We start from the raw sequence: 18,724 nt of genomic DNA on the forward strand, positions 1-18,724 counted from the left end.
GAGACCGATTCAGAAGAAGAATCAGGATATTCTTGATTTTCTTGAGAAGTAGTTTCAGTGGTTTCACTGAATGTATCCTGAGGGACCTCACTTGTACCACTATCATCAACTGAAGAGTTAGAAACATCACATTCACAATCATTAGCTGAAGAAAATTCATCGCCAGAATTAACGTTCACAGATTCAACACACCCATCATCAGTCTTGCCCAAAACATCAGGCCCATTGGACGCTAACGAAAGAAACATGCTAAAAATACTTTGTCCTAAAAGAAGATCAGGATTATTTTCATCAAAACAAGGTTTTTGTAAATCAGAATTTAAAACTTGTTCTCCCCCAAGAGTATCTTCACATTTCAAGTCAACCTTTTCTGCACATGCAAACGACTGGTTAGGATCAACATTGCCTTTAGAAACAAAGTTCATCGATGGGGCTGACTTTTTATTGCTAACAGATTCATTCTTGACAGATGACTTATCAACTTTTGGTCCATAAGTCATTTTACCCTCATTAATTAGCTCCTCTTCCGTGAAAGGCAAATATGTATAATTGTGATTGTAAGGAGGAGGAGCTTTTGTGTATCCCAAACCAGCCCCTTTCTTTTCTTTGTACTCTAGTTGTATATCACAAATGTTCTTGACCAAATTACTAGAAGTGTCAAATTTTTTAATATTAATTTCATTTACCTGATATTTGACCTTTAGGTCTTCTAGTTCTTTGGTCAAGTCACTAATTGTTGCTAGAGCATCTAAAAAATTACAGTTCTTAGCGCTGAGATCTTCTTTTAACTGAACGATATCTTTTCTTTGGGCCTCAATTTTTTCTTTGTAAAGTTTTTCATTTTTGGCCAAAGTAAAGTTTTTATTTTTAATATCTTTGTAATCTTGAATCAACTCAGCGTTGTGTAACCGATATGCCTCAACTCTTTCTCTACACTCAGGAGTGCAAAAGACAGAAAGCATCTCTTCACGTAATGTCATAATTTCAATGGGTGGTTGATACTTTTGTTCTTCTCCTCAAAACACAAACTAAACGAGCACCCGTGTACTCGCTAACTCAAACCCTTTGCACGCGAATGAACCCACTTTCTGAACCGCACCTCAAAACCTGTCAGACCGATATCACAAACAAAACAAACCCCTTTTTTTTAATTTTTTAATTAATATATAAGAAAACTATTTATGATTATTATTATTATGATAATAAATAACTTAAACGAGAGCAACTGTTGTCTTCTTCCTTTAAAATCCACCAAAACCCTAATTTAGTTTTTTTTAAAACACATGCAACTTGTCTCTCACTCTCTGCGATACACTCCCAAATTCAATCCATATAATTAACGACAAAGATTAACCCTGATGGCGGTGATGAGGGTGATGGCGGTTAACACTGATGGCGGTGACGTTTCTAAATCGGCGATCGGTGACGGAGTTGCAGGTGATGGTTGCAGCTCCGACGTTTCTAAATCGGCGATCGGTGACGGAGTTGCAAGTGATGATTGCAGCTCCGACGACGATGATTGAATGATAAGCAGTGAATGATAACCAATGAATATGATTGCTAGACGGAGATGATGCTAGAGGAGATGATGGGGACGGTGGTTGCCAGCGGTGATGCTCGGAGATGGAGTTTGCGAGTCGAAAGTGTGGGACTCGGAACCGTCGTTGCGACTGAAATGATGATGATTGTTGCAGGTTGCGAGTGGACAAGTCGGAACGGTGATTGCGAGTGGACAAGTCGGAACGGTGATTGCGACTCGAGACGGATGATTGCGACTTCAGTTGAAATGGAGATTGCGACTGGAGGTGGTGAACGTTGCGACTCGAGAACTCGGTTGCGACTCGGAACTAAGATTGCTACTCGAGACTAGTGATTATATGGTGATGATTGAAGGTGCGAGTCGGAACAATACCGTGAAGAGCCGAAACCTTGATTGCGACTGTGAAGCGATGGACTCGAAACCGTGGTTGCGACAATGGAGGTTGCGACTCAAAACGGGATAACTCGAAACCGTGTAGGTGGTTGCGACTCGAGACCGAGACTTTTTGAAATATGAATTTGAATGTGATAGACAGCTGTAGCCCGAGATATTTGGAACTTTTAAATCAAAATAACTTTCAAAATTAAAGAATGAGTTGTATATGATAAAAAATATGGAAAGTTTCAATATCTCAACAACTCTCCACCGAAAACTTTGGGAATTTTTTTAAATCAAAATATTTCAAAAAAAGTAGAAAGATTACGTCTATTCTTTTAACAGCCTTTTTCAAAATCCAATAACCAAAATATGTTGATTTTTATAAAACTTCGATGAATGCTATCAAGAACACGAAGAACGCGATGAACACCAAACCAAAAATAATGAAAATCTTGAACCTTTGATATCACACCGAGCCTAGAAATAGGTTCTAAAGGCTCTGATACCACTTGTAAGTCCCGTATAACCGGATCTTTCAATGATATCAAACCTAATCTTGTGAGAGTGCGGAATCCAATCACAAGATGATTCAAGATTAGCCGAAAATATGAAACACGAAAACCAACCAGAAAGATGAACAATGAAGAACAAACCGAAATCACTTTCCAACTTGCACACGTTCTATTACTATGAAAGCAAAACGTCTGGTACAAGTTGACACACCACCAATGGAATCCTCTGGCTCTCTCTAGGAAATCAGTAACAATGAAGATCCAAAACTAAAACAAGTTAGAAACTTGTTTATATACTAACTCAAGCCCAAATCCCTACATGGGCTCCCCTTGGGCCTGCTTGGCCCACATGGCCTATAGCTTGGCCCAAGTGACCTGTAAAGGTCCAAAACCTAATACAAACTAACCCGGTAAAGCCCAGTTCGTAACCGTAGCCCGTTGTATTAATTTGATGCGTCAGTCTCACACTTTAGGGCCTAACAACCGCCGCCGACCCCTTTGCCGCTGCGGTTTCATTGTCGCTCGGTAAGGGCTTGTCGTTGCGGGAATCATGAGAAAGAGAGGGTAGTGTGTGAGAGAGAGGGTAATGTGGGGTGGGGTTCATTCCAATCTTAATCAATCACACCTTTTTCCTTTTTTTAAATAGTTTACCACTTCACCAAGTATCTAACCATTGGCAACACTTTTGAGCATAGTTTACCACTTTGACATGACACACTCTCATTGGTTGATTTTTTAGTTTGTCACTCTCAAGTGTTTAAGTACTTCTTACACCCTAATGTGGTAGCAAACATATCATTCCAGTTAGGATGTTCTTTATGTGGGATTTTGATGACTGAAGTGGATATAACATGTTTTGTTTTTTAAGTCGTGAGTGAGATTAATCAAGGTATATAACTATTTAGGGTTTTCTTTATGAATGAACTATTGTTGTCAAAATAATTTTCTTGTCCATCCTGTGATTAGGAAACTGACTATTTTTAGGCGATTTTGATAACCCGTTGCACCGATTCACAATTTTTCGTTAACTAAAACATTTATAACTAGCAGTTAACCAACAACTTAATTTTATCCTTTTACCACGCTATGCGAATACACTAATTCCTATCGTGTAACGCGCGTAATCGAAATGCCTAGTTAAGTTGAAAAACAAAAATATAAGAATTATAAATATGATTGTGTGGTGCATAAATCATATATCATATAAGAATTATAAATATGAGTGTATCATATGTATTTAATGGTGCATAAATCATATATCAATGAATATTTTTAACTCGTATAGCTAATACATATTATTTGTTGTAGTAATACAAATTTTTAGAGAATAGAGTTAAATGCTTGGTTGGTCCTTGTGGTTTGCAAATATTGCAAACTTGGTTCTAGTGGTTTAATAATTACAAAGTTGGTCCCAGTAGTTGCAATTTTTGCACTCGGGTGGTCCTTATCACTAACCCATGTTAGATTTTCAGTTAAATATGTGTAAAATTACATAAATGCCCCTGAACAATTAAGAAAACTAAAATATATAAATTATAATTATTAATAAATTAAAGTGGATCCTATTTCCTACCCCTACCCCTACCCCACCTTCTTCTTCTTCACCCCATCTCTCTCCCTTTAAAAAAAATCAGCCATCACCACCACCTCCTCCACTCTTACAACCCACCACAACCTGCAACCACCTCCACCACCACCATCTCCGCCATTTAATCACCACGACTTTCATAAACCACCTCCACATCTCCACCTTCACAAACCACCACCAACAAACAAGATTCAATTTTGATAATCAGGGAACAAAAGATCCAATTTTTATGAAAAAAAACCCACAAAAAAGATTCAATTTTGATGATCTGGCAACAAAAACAAGATTCATATATCAGCCTTAATCAATTTTAATCATTAGATATTATATCATATTTTCCTGGAAAGCATTCTGTATTTCGCTTTGCATAAATTCAAACAAAACAAAATCAAAAACGTTGCAACATCTACCCTAGCTCAGAGCCTGAGAAATCTGGCCAAAGATTGTTCAAAATTGAGGTCGTTGCCGAGCTTCAACAAGACTAACTCTGATACAACTACCATCAACATTAAGGTCGTTGCAACCTTAATCAATGGGAAATGGGTTTCTTGAAACCCCTTTAAAGATTCAATTTTTGTAATAAACCCACAAACAAGATTCAATATTGATGATCTGGGAACTAAAAAGACTGATATATTAGCCGTAATTAATGGGCAGTTTCTATAGAAAAGATGGTGGTGAAGTGGGTGAAAAGTGGTGGTCGGAGAATGAACAAGTGGTGGTTCCGGCGACCCTTTTGGAAGAATGAAGAGGGTGCACCACCGTGACAACTGCCAAAGTGATGGGTAAATAGAGCTTCTGTGGAGAAGCTTGATGCCAGCTGCGGTGGTGGTTGGTTGTGTTCGTTAAGAGAGAGGGCGGATGAAACTAGGAGGGACAGTTATCATTCATTGGGGACCAAATATATAAGTTTATTTGTGAAGGTGGAGATGTGGAGGTGGTTTGTGAAAGTGGTGGTGATCAGATGGCAGAGGTGGTGGTGGTTGCATGTTGTGCTGGGTTGTGAGGGTTGAGGAGGTGGTGGTGATTGCTGAGGTTTTTTAAAGGGAGAGAGATGGGGTGAAGAAGAATGAGGTGGGGGAGGGGTAGGAAATGGGGCCCACTTTAACTTATTAATAATTATAATTTATATATTTTTAGTTTTTTTAATTGTTCAGGAGCATTTATGTCATTTTACACATATTTAACTGAAAAATCTAACATGGGTTAGTGATAAGGACCACCCGAGTGCAAAAATTAAAACTACCGAGACCAACTTTGTAATTATTAAACCACTAGTACCAAGTTTGCAATATTTGTAAACCACTAGGACCAACCAAGCATTTAACTCTAACAAATTATATATCATATAATTAACAAAATTAGAAAATAATCATATGTTATATAAAAACATTTCTAATAAATAATGTTTAAAAAAGGTTAAAGAAACGTTGATAACTGAATCAAAAAACAGATAAAAAAAACTTTTTTAAAATTTCACAATCTGTTTTTTACCTTGCTAAACAAATTTTCAAACCTAGGTATTAAGTATCAAGTTATTAATTAATCAAGTATAAGTATCAAGTTATTAGTCAAGTTTAATAAGTGTTGGATTTAGATAATTAAAGTTTAGTATTTTAATAAAATAATTTGCTTGTTAATTTAACACGAGTTTTCCGGTGTGCCTCTACATTGGCCACAAAAGTTTACATGTCTCATACATTAGCCTCAAAAGTTTTGTATATAATTTTCAAATTTTATACATTAATCAGAAAACTTTCCCAAAAGTTTTGTATATAGTTTTCAAATTTTATACATCAATCAGAAAACTTTTGTGTATTTGGTGTGGTAAGGGTTCCTGTAAAAAATGATATTTTGAGTAAAAAGTGTAAGAAGTCTATATAGATATAGTATGACGTTTAGTAAATGTGAGGACAAATTTTCTCCAAGATATAATTTCGTATATATAGAAAGGGGTTTTCCTTTTTTCCATTTCCCTTGTAAGCTATATTGGTGTTCTATTACTTAGGCTGTCGGGTTTGGGGATAGCATGTAAATGAGTCAAGTCAGGGTGGGCTTGAGCTCAAGCTCGAAATTAATTGAGACAACTGAACTCGGTTTGAGCTGTAGCTCGAAGTTAAACAAGCCTAAGAACGAACTGAGCTTGGCTTGGTTACAAATCGAGCCAACTCGGCTCATGTTATCTCAAATTGGGTTTTTAGCTAGTTTTTACTCGAGCTTCTTTCAAGCGAGCTACAATCCGAACTGTGAGCCACGAGCTTTGTGAGATTACTAAATCATAGCAAATGTTTAGCATACTCTATCTAATTAGTTTCTTTTTTAGACTGAAGTGAGAAAATTACTTAAACTCATGAACCATTTTACTCTTATAACTATTAACATGTATCTAAAGTAAAATAATGGTTGCACACTTGCACCCTTCCATTTAACATGTAACAAAGTTACTATTAAAGAGTCAATTGATTAGTAACAAAAATCACAAAGATTAAAAGAAAAATTAAAGAACATACAACAAAAATAGTTATTTAGTTATTAATAAGCGTGTATTTCACACCTCCTTGCTATTATTGAAAGTTTTTGCCTTTAAAAAAATTATTCTTATTTAGTCTTAAGTACTCTCGATACACTAAAATGGCTTAACACAACACAATTTTTTCATTTGATGCTTATATATAGATGGCAAATACACAATGAATTCAACAAGGCTGATAGAAGCAATTCTGGAAAGATAACCCTACGCCGTTCTTTCATGGTCGAAACATTTAATTCAATTATTTCAACTTGATGTCCAAACCAAAATATATAAATAATGGTTGTAAACAAATTATGGTATGGAATTATTATACATAAGTCATTGGATGAATAATTGACACGCGAGTCAAACTTGTGTAATTTGTGTCATCTTTATAGTTAATTAATATTGTTACATTAGTGCATTTAGTCTAATGATATCTTGGATTTTTAGTGTCAAATGATTCCTTTTCATAGACGTCTTGTGAACTGTAGTGTGTAGATTAGATGAGTGTATAAGTTAAGGTTTTTTTAAAAAAAAAAATAATAATAAAATTTCAATTCCCGTAAAACATTTTAGTGAATGTTTGGTTCGTTTTCCAACGTAGAATGCCTTTATAATATGCTTCAATTTTCTTATTCAATATACATGTTATCTGGCCTTGAGAAATACAATTGTTAGGTGAACCGAACCCCAACTCAACATTTAACCATAGATCTAGAAATCATTAATCCCATAATAACTTGCGAAAGTGTTTTTTTTTTTTTTTTTTTTTGAAAGAAGAACTTCATTAAAACCACGACCGAACTCGAAAACCGAGCCGGGAACCAACAACAACAAAAGAAAACGACAAAAAAGCTACATCACAGAAAAATTACACCAATCCGACCACGAGATGTGGTTGTTTCTAGATCTATACTTGAACCACAAAAACCCGAGGGACTTCAACTCGCAGAAGATATTCTCCACTTTGACTTCAACTCCCGAAAAGATCGCTTTATTTCGAGCCGACCATAAACACCATAACGCCGAGTAAATAATCCCTTGGACAACCGACTTCTCAGCCATCTTCACATGGTTCGATTGATGAAGCTCCAAAAGGTCTTTAACGGAGAAGGCAAAAATAGGGGGGATACGACACCACCGACTCACCTTATGCCACAGAATTGCCGCAACAAAGCAAGCTGTGAAGATGTGATCGGCCGACTCGGCTTCCGTCTTGCATAGAGGGCATAGGCCATCCCCCACAACAATCCCCCTTCTACTGAGAGCGTCCGCCGTGGGGACCCGATTCATCTCCGCCTTCCAAGCCAATAAGTTGCACTTACTTGGGACCCATTTGTTCCAGCTTAAAATGAAGTTGGCTGGCATCGAAACAGCCCCCGCTAAAAGACTCTTAACTGAACTGACGGAGAAGGAACCGGAAGCATCGCCGAGCCACCTCCACCCGTCGGCTTTAGGCTGAAGAAGAACAGCCGACAGATCCGACAAAAGGGCAGAAAACTCCGCTAACTCCTCCCCTAACTCCAGCTCATGTCTCCACAGCCAAACTCCTTGAACTCTGTCCCGAACAGAACACGCCTTGACCACTTCGAGCTCGAAAAGATTCGGGAACAAGTCTTTAAGGGGTTTATCTTTTAACCAAGGATCTAACCAAAAGAGTATGCAATCTCCGTTGCCCACCAGCCCTTTAAAGTGGTCCTGAATCACAACATTACCTGCAACGGGCTTAGAAATAACCGAGACACTGCTGCTCCAAACGCCGCTGCACGACTTCTTGACCGGAAAGACGGACCAGTTAGGCCCATGCAGATGAATAGCATCGACGACCTTGACCCACATGTTGTTTTTCTCTTTTTTGTACCTCCATCCCCATTTGCTGAGAAGCGCGATGTTGATGTGATTTAACCTACTAATACCAACCCCTCCTTTTTTCTTAGGTAACGTCAATCTCTCCCAAGCCACCCAGTGGGTTTTCTTGACGTCGCTAGAGCCGCCCCACAGGAACTTCTTAATGATCCTTTCTAACCCCGCGATAACCTGAACCGGAGCCTTGTACAACGAGAAGTAATAAGACGGAAGGCTCTCCAGAACAGAACGAACAAGAGTGATCCTACCCCCGAAAGACAACAGAGCCGATTTCCAAAGAGAGAGCCTAGACTCAAAAACGTCAAAGAGCGGTCTCCAATTGTTCACTCGACTCATATTAGCCCCAACCTTAAGCCCGAGATAAGTAACCGGGAACGAGTCCGCCTTGCAACCAACAACCCCAGCCAGCATGCTCACTTCCGTCATAGGAACTCCAACCCCGAAAATACTAGATTTTTCAACATTGATTTTCAGCCCTGAGCAAATATGGAAGCACCGCAACAACCTAACAATATTTATAAGGTTCTCCTCACCCCATTCCCCGATCAAAAGAGCATCATCTGCGAAAAATAAATGAGATAGTAACGGCCCATCATTAGGGAGATGAATACCCTTGAAAACGCCTTCCTCAACTGCCTTACGAATCAAGTACGACAAAGCTTCCATAACGACAATGAACAGAAAGGGAGAGATAGGATCCCCTTGTCGCATCCCCTTACTACACTTAAACTCAAAAGTGGGATAGCCGTTGACCAAAACCGAGGCTCTAGCCGAGGAAAGGACCCCCCAGACCCAACTACACCATTTGTGCCCGAACCCCATTTGACGAAGAATGTCTATAACGAAATTCCAATTGATATTATCGTAAGCCTTCTCGAAGTCTATTTTAAACATCATCGCCTTTCTTTTACTCTTTTTAAGCCAAGAACACACCTCGTTGATAATGAGAGGCCCGTCCAAGATATATCTACCACCTAAAAAAGCCGACTGCGAGTCCGAGATAACCGAATCTAGGACCATTTTGAGCCTGTTAGCTAACACCTTCGACACCACTTTATTGATAGCCCCAACCAGACTAATAGGCCTATAATCGCTAAGACTCAAGGGATCCTTTTTCTTGGGCACCAAAGCAATAAACGAAGAGCCGCAACCCACATTAATAACACCTGAATCATAGAACTCCGCCATGAGACTCACAAAATCATCTTCAAATAACTCCCAAAAGTGTTTGAAAAATCGAAAATTGAAACCATCCGGGCCGGGGGCACGGTCATCACCACAGTCAAATACCGCCCGCTTAACTTCCTCCCTAGAAAAAGTGGTCTCTAACCACAAAGAATCAGAATCGGAGATCCTCTTCAGGTTTGAACACTCAATACACGGCCGAGACCCACGTTCTTCCTCAAATCTGGATCTAAAAAACGAGAACACCTCCTTCTTAACCAAAGAGGGTTTAGAGACCCAAGACCCACCGACACTCAAACCATGAATAACATTGCAGGCCTTTCTCCAATTAATTTGAGAATGGAAGAACTTAGAATTTTCGTCACCTTCCTTAGCCCATCTTATACGCGATCTTTGCTTTAAGTCCATGTTCTTGGCAAGGTCCAAGTCCGCGAGAACCTTTTTATTCTCCGCTAGCACCCATTCCTCTTCCTCCGACAAGTCTCTTAAGTCTAAAACTTCTTCCAAAGCTTCCACTTCTTCTAAAGCCTTGTTCCGGACCTCTCCCTCTTTTTTTAACATAGCATCTCTCCAAACTTTGATTTTACAACGGATCACCCCCAGTTTTCTAATCAGATTCACATCCCGGGAACATCCTGTATCAGTGAAGTTAGCACAGGCATCAACCACGACCTCCTTGAACCCATCTTTGTTCAGCCACGAATTAAAAATTCGAAACGGACGGGCCCCAAAATTCACCGCTTTGGTAACCAGAATTAAAGGACAGTGGTCTGACCAGAGTTTCGGAGACGCAGACAGGCAAGCCTCCGGCCAATTATTGAAAAACTCCGAGTTTACAAGGAACCTGTCAATCTTACTTTTCTTTTTCCCGTTATCAGAAGGCCAAGTGAAAGCACTGCCCCTCATGTTATACTCCATAAGGCCCGAATCAAAAATAAACGAATTAAAATTGTTGGCACATACCGGTTTGAAAGCACAGTTCCTCCGTTCTTCCCTACTCCGGACCGCATTGAAATCACCGCACACCACCCACATACCATCCTTACCAATAATCAGAGAGCATAGAGAGTTCCACAACACCTTCTTCGCCTGAATCCCCTGAGGAGCGTACACATTAAGTATGTTAAGGCAAGAACTATACCCAGCTATTGACCCCCTGAGATAGATAAAATTTCTATCTTTGACGGACTCGGACAGGTTGAAAAGATTGTCATCCCAAATACACACCAAACACCCAGACAGACCAGAGGAGTCAACTGACTCCGATCCGAACGAACCCGATCCCCAGAATTTACGGAGCTCCGAGCAGGGGATAGCTCCTTGTTTCGTCTCCTGGAAAGCAAGGAAATTAATACCGTGCTCCCGTTTAAGATCCCTGATCCACCCCGATTTCGAAACACCCCCTATTCCTCGCAAGTTAACAGAGAGGAAGTTCATGATTTCACCACATTAATACCTGAAGAACCCACTGACTTCCTAACCAGATCCACATGAGCAGACAAATTAACGCCAATTTTGTGACCCACCGAAACTGTGTTGGCCACCTCCACCTCGGCCGGAGCCACCTCATCCGATCCTCTAGCGGACTCCAACTGGACAGAGCCCTCCTCCTGAACCTTAGGAGACCCAGTAGCATCTACCCCAACGTTTAAATCGATAGCCCCTTCTCTCACCGTTCCAGCTCTGTTCTGAATGGAAGAGTGAAGCTCATCGGTGAACCCTACAAACCCAAAACCCGGTTCAAACTCAGGATCCGAGTCCCTGGGCCTTTTTCTGGGCCTAAAGTCCACCGGGGAAACATCCTTAGAGTTGCAAGAATGGGGATGGGCCCTAAAAGAACCCAGGCCCACACGACTGCTCCTTGTGGGCTTCCTCACCCTTTCACCTGACCCACTAACAAAGCAATACCCTACCTCTGGTCCCACTTCCTTCGAGAAAATGCTGGTCCCCTCTCCTGACACCCAACCGTTAAACACCTTGGCCCCATTAACAGCGCCGTCATATTCTCTCTCCTCGTGCATGGTAGGCGAGTTTGCATGGGGCACAGAACCGTTAGCACCCAGAGACCCCCCAACTTCCATTCCACTATCCCCATGCACCACCTCTACGTTCCCCATGCCACCGGAGGTATCAACATCGACCACCGGTGACGACACAGCCGGCGACTCCTCCTCCGATATCCACGAACCATCCGAATTTAGACAGTCCGGGATCCAGTCATTACGATCTTCCTCTACCCACACTCTATACACCCTGTTTTTCCAATTGATGGAAATCGCTTCGTTGATCCTTTCAGCTTCCCCAAGCAATACCCCAACTCTGCACACCGAAAGATCCCGGTCTTCTTCCGATACTTTAGGGACGTGGACAACTTTGCCATATAGTTCCGCCACCTGAGACAACACCGCAGAGGATAACAAATGCAGCGGGGTCCCGCATATCTTCAGCCAAGCAACTCTTTCAGACGGAAGAGATTGGCCACCCCAAACGTCCAGCTTATTGAACCAGGGACCCCAAACACCCTTAGCTTCTAAGAAGCGGTTAGCCGAATCCACGTCATGGAATGACAGAAGCAAGGATAACCCTCCAATGTACTGGATATTAGCAACAACCACCTTAGCAATCCTGAGAAGTCTATCGAAATCAACTAGAGTTTCCAGGTTAACGACTTTCCCAATCAGAGCCAGACCAAAGAGTTCCTTAAGAGCTACCGTTCTGTCCGGGACTACGATAGACCTAACCGAGCCGTTCGTGTTTTCCTTCAACTGGACCGACTTCCCCTTATCGAATATCCTCGGATCCTTGGACGAACCCACAACGTTACTATAACTCCTTGAATCCCTTAGGTTGAACTGAACATAGGCCTCAGACTGACCGACCCCTCCGCCATGCCTACCCTTCTCCGATGACTGGGCAGGCACCCCAGCGTTTTCCAACGCAAACCGAGCTATGTTGATTTTCAGACGACAATCCCCCATCTTGACTCCCCTGATGTTATTCAGCAACTCCTGCTTGTCCGACACATTCCTGAAGGAAGCAAAACCGAACCTGCTACCGGCCTTGTCCCTTTTCTTCGCGACGTAAGTACCAGAGATCTCCCCGAAGCGTTCCAGACATTTCCTTAACTCCCAAGGGGTACTACCTTCTGGAAGATTGGAAACGAACAACTTAGTGATAGAACCTTCCATAAACGTCTACCAACACACTCCCCTTGCCCCTCGAGAAGAAACTAACGAAACAATGGAACCTTGACCCTAAGGGTGTTAATGGGATTCGAATCGATCTAGCTGAACTATGCACAGATAGCCGCGACCAATATCAGACCCGCTAAGCCCCGAAGAAATCCAGGAACCACTGTGGGAAGAGAGGGGATCGAAGAATGCGAAACAACTGCCGACAAAGGAAAACCGGACGGGAGGGGGAGACGCTGGGTCAAGATAGAGAGGAAGGATCAGACCGTATCTTCCAAGAGAATAAGAACGGGACCTCACTCGCTATTCCGACTAGACGATCTCCGGGAACCACTTCCGGCGACGGTTAGAGAGAAGAAGTTTTACTTTTTGATCGTTGGATAAAATTTTTGAGTTAATTGCCCAGATGGTCCCTGTGGTTTTACGTTTTTTCCATGTTTAGTCCCCACCTTTTGGAAATAGCAGGTATACTCCCTATCATTTATCATTTTGTTACTCGGGTAGTCCCCTGACATTTACTCAGGGGACTATCCGAGTAACAAAATGACAAACCATAGGGAGCATACCTGCTACTTCCAAACTAACTGACATCTACTCAGGGGACTATCCGAGTAACAAAATAACAAACCATAAGGAGCATACATGTTATTTTCAAAATGTGAGGATTAAACGTGAAAAAACGTGAAACCACAGGGATCATCCGGACAATTGACTCAAAATTTTATTAATCTTAAGCTAGCAAGATGCTAGATATAAGCACCCAACCCGAATACTTTAGAGATTGAATATACACTAAGAATTTCAATTTAAGAATTGTAATTCAACCATATTTTTAAGTAAAGTCCTTTTTGAATCCCTGTGGTTTGTGTATTTTAACCATTTGAATCCAAAAACCAAATTTGTCTTGATTTGAGTGCCTGTGCTCTCTAAGGGGACTCGGGGCACCCCCGTTTTCTTCCGTGATTCTTTTCTACCACGGCGTATAACACCGCCGCCTCTCAATCTTTAACGCGTTATTTTGAAAACGCGTTAAACGTATAACGCGTTGAACTTGATCAATGAATATGTATTAACTTGTACATTGGGTATTAATACTTGTACATTGGAATCTCATCACTAGTGATATCACCCCCCCTACATTTCTATCACTAGTGATAGAATATTGGTTATACACATGGCATGACTTGATTGGATAGTGGGAGTGATAGATTCTATCACTAGTGAACCACCCCTAGTCCCCTAATTTTAACCATTTGAGTCCCTGTGGTCTCTAATTTTAACTATTTGAATCCAAAAACCAAATGTTTCTAATTTGAATGTTGTCTACGTTTTGGATTCAAATGGTTAAAATTAGAAACCACAGGGACTCAAATCAAGACAAGTTTGGTTTCTGGATTCAAATGGTTAAAATGCACAAACTAGGGATGAGCTCGGTACTGTCCGGTACCGAAAATCCTTAAAAGTGGGTACCAGTACCGGTACCGAATATACCCGGTTTGGTACGGTTCGGTACCGGTACCGGTATTTGAGGGTAAATACCGGTACCGTACCGAACCGGTACCGAAAATGTTAAAAGTCGATACCGAATCGATACCGAAAAAATACCCGGTTCGGTAAATTCGGTCCATTTTACTCATCCCTAGCACAAACCACATAAACTCAAAAAGAACTTTACTCCATATTTTTTTACACATAGGATAGTTTTCGTGTTTATATCCTCTACTAATTTATCCCGCTCAAGATTTTTGTTGTTGAAAACTTTAGCATTATATAATTTCCAAATAAACCACAAAAGTTTTTTTTTTTTTAAATCGTATGTATTAACTTCATATAACGTCTTTAAAAAGCCTAATACCTCCCACAACCGGTCTCCTAGCCATGAACGGCGACCTGCGCCATGAATTTATTTGTTTGTTCCCATAGCAAATTCGCAAAAGTTCAGGATACTAGTAAATGACCCACAGGCTCGGTGATTCACCGCAACCTTCACAAATGATTGATACTAAAGTCGTTATTTTTCATTGTTAATCGTTAAATAAATAAATAAATTACCCTGATACTTTAGTCTTAAAAACTTATAATCATTTTCTCTTTTATAGTCATTTTTTTAAAGTTCAATGTTTTTGTTGTTCTTTAAAATATAATGAAACTGAATTATTATTTTTTATTACCATGTTATTATATAATTTATGCTTTGTTTAATATGAAATTCTAAATATCTTTTAAAGTATATATAAAAAGATAGGGCCATCGTCTTCATAAGCCCTAACAACCTCCGACCACAACATGTTCACTTCACACTTCTAACAACCAATCTTAGAAAGTTACCAAATCTATTTATTTTCTTATTCTTGACAAACTTTGATGAAAGATGACTAATACTAACCAGTCACCACCACCATTGCCTTCATGTTCAACATGACAAAATAGTCATTGTCACCCACTCACACTACAACAACTTTTGAGGAACCAAAGTCGAATTAGAATCCGGTTCGGTTTTTGGTTTCGAGTGAAAAAAAAAATACATAATAACCATTATTTGTTATTGAATTGAGTTCAGATAAATAAAAATGTGTTACCAATGTAAGTGGAGGCTAAGTGGCTAAACTTAAAACCCATTATTTGTTATTCAGTTTGAGCCGAATTCATGTTTTTTTGAATCGGCCGAATATGTAATTAGCTAAGTTTTAAGCCGCTTTTGTTTGGTTTAGTTTCAGGTTTAATCGGTGTGAAACCGATTATTGAACACTAAAATGAAACCCTTAACAGGTTTAATCTAGATAAAGCTATAACTTAAAGAATACATGTAACAATCATTTTGGATTTTTCCCTCTTAAAATTACCTGGTACACACTCAGGCTTTCTAGGTTTTCACTTAGGCTGGAGGGTTTGGTTGGAGCCCCCTAGGGGCTTTATTGTGACACGTATGCGGCACATCAACGAGGGGGCTCTATTTTCTATTCTCAATAGCTAGCATGGTATGAGGCCATGGGGTATGGGGCTTGGGTTGGGGCGTGGCCCTTGGGGCTTGGGTTTCAAGCCGGGCGTGGGGCGGGGGAGCAAGCTGACATGGTGGGTTGTGAATGGCCCATTCAAACTAGCCGTTGGGGGCTAATTTAAAAAAAAATTCCTTTATAAATACTTACCACATTTAACATTTTTCTCACACAATATCAAACACATAAAACACAATCTTGCCATGAGTTCTTCAAGTTATAGTGAATCGTCATCATCATCTGACGATGGTGCGGAAATATTTCTACAAACGATCGCGGCGGTGGTGAAAGCTATCGTGGAAGACGAAGACGATGAGGAAGAGACTCAACAACCTAAATGGAGGAGAAGGTACATCGCTCGTGAACGGCACACCGCTAACGATTTGTTGGTAAACGATTACTTCTCAACGGAACCTAAGTATGATGAAAAAATGTTTAGGCGTCGTTTTCTTATGAGTAGAAACTTGTTTTTAAGGATATCTAGAGATCTTGAGGAGAAATATGTTTATTTCCAACAAAACCCGATGTAACCGGGCAATTAGGATTTAGCACGTGGCAAAAGGTCACGGCCGCACTTAGGCAGTTAGCGTACGACAATAGTTCGGACATTATGGACGACTATTTAAAAACGTCTGCACGTGTAGCTAGAGAAACTCTTCACAACTTTTGTTCGTGTATTCTAAAACTTTATAGGAAAATATATTTGAGAAAGCCCTCCTTCAGTGACATGCAACAAATATTGGAACATCACGCAGATTATCATGGGCTACCCGGGATGCTAGGTAGTTTAGATTGTATGAAATGGCCTTGGGAACTTTGTCCTACCCAATGGTAAGACGCTCACACTAGTGGATTTCATGGGGTGCCAGCCATCATGCTTGAAGCGGTTGCGTCCCAAGATCTTTGGATATGGCATGCGTTCTTCGGTATGCCAGGTTCACATAATGATATTACCATCATAAACCACTCGCCTCTTTTCAATGATTGGGTAAATGGTATAGGACCCAAAGGAACTTTCTTTGTAAACAGGGTTGAGTACGTGTACGGGTACTACCTAGTTGATAGGATTTACCCAGAGTGGGGGGTTTTCGTAAAATCGTTCACAAGACACGGTACCGCAGATCCAAAGAGATTAAAGTTTAACAGGGTCAAGATGGCTTCACGTAAAGACGTCGAGCGAGCATTCAGTGTTTTGAAGAAAATGTGGCGAATATTGGCAATGCCTTGTCGACTATGGAACACGGATCAGATTGGAAACGTGATGTACACATGTATCATTCTTCACAACATGATTTTGGAGGATGAAGGTAGAGCGGTCGCAACCTACTATGATGATGATGACCCCCACCCAGGTAACGTAACAGACGAAGATAAAGCGGCAAATGAATTTTTAATAAAGTCAATGGATATACATCACAACCTTCGATCTGATTTGGTGGAACATGTTTCAACGATTCCTGGGTTCGAAACCGACGAAGACGACGAAGAATGATAGTTTTTTATTTTGATAATTATTTTGTATGTTTATTTTAATAATTATGTTGTATGTTTATGTAGTTTGTGGAGGGTTCAAATGAGAAGAATTTTTTGTAAGAAGAAAAAAGAAAAAGTTTAACCAATAAGAATCCTTTATTTTACTTCATTTAATATTTGCATTTAATTTTAATATAAGGGTATATTGGTAAACTTACATAAATCATTAATTTATATTCTTCCCTTTTAATAACTAACTAAATTAAATTTGTAACTCATTTTCAAAATATATATACTTTTTTCAAATTAAAAAAACAAATTAATTTAAAGTGTAGAATAAATTACTAGTTGTGTAGGATAAATTACGAGTTGTGTAGGATATAATTCGAGGTGTGTAGGATAAATTTACACTGTGTAGGATAAAATTCTATAATGTGTAGGGTATATGTAGGAAAATTTTGATATGTGTAGGTTTTGTAGATTATATGTAGGATAATTAATGATTAGTTGACTAATTAATTCAAGAGAGAAAAATTAATGATATGAGTTATAAATAAAATAGTATTTTACTAATATGTCATTTCTTCTTTTTCTTCTGACATTAAATTTTCTTCTCAAATGAACCTTGCCCTATGTAGCTGATGTGGCTTGGCCACGCCAGCCAAGTCACGCCCACCATACCCCCTTCAAAATGGGTTGAAGACTTAAGTTTTGAATTTCCACGTATCAACCAATGCCCTAACCCAAGCCCCACCATACCTCATAATCTGAGATGGAACCCCCTCTTTTCATATTTTCACCAATAGTGCCCCTACATTTAATAACTCACACACATCACCTTGTGAATGCTCATTGCTGAGATGGAGGAAAATCACATCCCATATGTAGCCTTAATGCCTTATTGCAAACCCGACTTGGGAAGAATATACATCCAGAAGTTAAGTTAGGATATAAAAAAAACAAAGACACATATGGCCCCCCTCAAGTTCATTTGTTTGGACTTTGAACACTAGAATCTAAAATTTACACTTCCGGCTTCAAGTTTGCTAACTTATGACATTTATTTTAATTTTCATAATAACAAATATGTCTACAAATCATAAATGAAATTTCATCATTATTTTTATAAAAAGCAAATGCTCCCAATACACTACACAAAAATTTTAGATGTTACAACACATGATAATCCAGACAAAAATTGATGAAAAGAAACAACACACATAGCAAAACCTACTTTTGATTAAAAACACGAACCACTAAATTCAAACCCCAATGTGAATCAACTAGACATAAAATCTATAAAGTATAAATCTAAGCTGACAACCATGAGATATAATTATAACACTATAGTACGTCATAACCATGAGATAGACTAGATAGTCCTTTCGGTATGAAAATTAACTTATTTTAGAACTTTCATGAAAAAAGAAAAAAACTAAATAATTGTTTTTTTTTACGAATTTTCGTATTTAATTTAAGC

This window comes from Helianthus annuus, chromosome 15, assembly GCF_002127325.2.
Source record: "Helianthus annuus cultivar XRQ/B chromosome 15, HanXRQr2.0-SUNRISE, whole genome shotgun sequence".
NCBI lineage: Eukaryota > Viridiplantae > Streptophyta > Magnoliopsida > Asterales > Asteraceae > Helianthus > Helianthus annuus.